We start from the raw sequence: 2,090 nt of genomic DNA, 5'->3' as shown, positions 1-2,090 counted from the left end.
TTAAATCAAAAACAGGAGCTTGGGTCTTTCTAAGCTTGGGGACTGGATGGAATGAGTAGTCTGTAGGAATCTCTGTAAAGAATTAGTGGTCCCCAAAAAGCCACTGCCTGGAGGTAATATTTTTTCTCATACAAAAAGTGCAAACAAGTCCTTTTCCTGTCCTTTAAAGTCAGCAGAGAGTGACCCTGGTCCACCTTCAGGGTGAGGAAAGACTTGAAGAGTTTAGGACTGTGACTTTGGGGGTTGACATACTGTTCTTTGTCTACCAAGTTCAACTCTCCTGTCTACTTCCGCGGCTGACACAGTAAGAGAGAGACTGAAAGTGTTGAGAACCTGTGATCTCAGATTCAGGGAAAGAGGAGTCGTTAGTGTTCATGCCCTATTTTTTTTTTGAACCATAGTTGATTTATAAGATTATATTAGTTTCAGATGTACAGCATAGTGATTCAGTATTTTTATAGATTATACTACATTCAAAGTTATTACAAGATAATGGGTGTAATTCCCTCTGCTGTGCTATGTGTCCTTGTTGCTTATCTATTTCATACATAGTAGTTTGTATCTCTTAATCCTGTATTCCTAATTTGTGCCCCCTTCCCTCTTCCCTTTGGTAACCTCTGGTTTGTTTTCTATATATGTGAGTCTCTTTTTGTTTTTCATATACACTCATTTGAATTATTTTTTTAGATTCCACATACAAGTGATCTCATACCATTCATTACCTGTTAAACGCTCCTGAAAATTTTTAGTTCCATCATCTATGAAGCATGAGTTGTCGGTCAGAAGTTGGGTTTTTTCCCCAAACCTTTTGATTTCCTTTGACATCAGAATTTAACTTAGGCACTGATGAATTAAATAAGGCCGGTATATCAGATCTGAGACCTGGGGCTTTCCTCCTGTCCTGCCCCCACTACCACAAATTATGCAGTCGAGTTTCCGACATTTGGGGAAATTGCAGGGGTCAGCACATCCAGAGTGCAATGGATAAGCCTTGCCCTCGGAAAACCACCTTTGTGATCATGGTATGTCCCTTGCCAGGTTAGTATGAGGCCTGGGCTTTTTAAACAGGGTAAGGAGACAATCAGGAAGGGAAGCATTTACTTCATCTACCCATTCATCTATTCATCTATCATCTGTCTATCTATCTATCATCTATCATATTCATTCGTTCATAAATGTAAGCAAAACGCTTAGCATGTAGAATAGTATGTAAGTGCTCAGGTCTGTGTGTGTGTGTGTGTGTGTTGATATGTGTGTTCAGGGTTGAACTAAAGTGGAAGTACAACTCTGCTGCCCCCCTGTGGTCCCCAGACTACCTTGCAAGTCTCTGTTAATGGCTTAGCTTAATTTTGAGATGCTTTGGGGGGAGTAAACCCTGCCTTCTTTGTGTTTTAATATCCTCATAATAACCACAGAATAATAATTTTCAAAATATCAGAAGAGTGTAATGTGTAGGAGGGCATTATCCAAAATTAGACAAACTGCAGTTTGAGTTCAGTCTTTGGAACATACATATGACATTGAGAAATTTAATTAACTTGTATGAGTCCAGAGATCTTCAGCATGAAATTGGTATAATAGTGTCTCCCATCTAGTGTTTAAATTAAACCTTAATTATCTAATGCATAGACATACTTATTATAGTGACTAGCATAAAGTAAGAACCTTATAAATATTACCTTTTAATATATATAGTTTAAGCACCTTCAGCATATCATTTACTGATCTGAACTTTACATGCAATATCTCACTGAGTCTTTAATAAACTATGCAGCAAGCATTTATTCCCCTTTTCCAAGTGAGTAAAGTATAACTCAGAATATGCAATAAAATATTTAAGCATTGTAAAGCTAGAAAATAATTTCATTTATAGAATACTCTAGCAATACAAATGCATATAAATTAAAAATTGAAAGTTCTTATGCAACCCTAACTTCCTAATCTCATTCCTCTCCCTAAAGGAAACCAGCCTTAGCAGTCTGGTGTGAATCTTTGCGGAATATACTTCTGATATATGGGGTGAGGGAAGCTGTGATGGAGAGGGAGAGAGAGAAAGAGGAACAGAGGGGTGAGGAAAGAGATTCAATATT

General features: G+C 37.6%; 1 non-coding gene across 1 annotated transcript; it reads right to left on the bottom strand.

Annotated features, from left to right (window-relative positions):
* Positions 1–882: 882 nt before the first annotated feature.
* LOC132526666 (U1 spliceosomal RNA) lies at positions 883–1,046 on the bottom strand. The gene has a single exon (XR_009542655.1). It is a non-coding gene; the product is annotated as a U1 spliceosomal RNA (small nuclear RNA).
* Positions 1,047–2,090: the final 1,044 nt, after the last annotated feature.

This window comes from Lagenorhynchus albirostris, chromosome 9 (assembly GCF_949774975.1).
Source record: "Lagenorhynchus albirostris chromosome 9, mLagAlb1.1, whole genome shotgun sequence".
In the NCBI taxonomy this organism is placed as follows: Eukaryota; Metazoa; Chordata; class Mammalia; order Artiodactyla; family Delphinidae; genus Lagenorhynchus; species Lagenorhynchus albirostris.
This window is presented reverse-complemented; position numbering and strand designations above follow the sequence as displayed.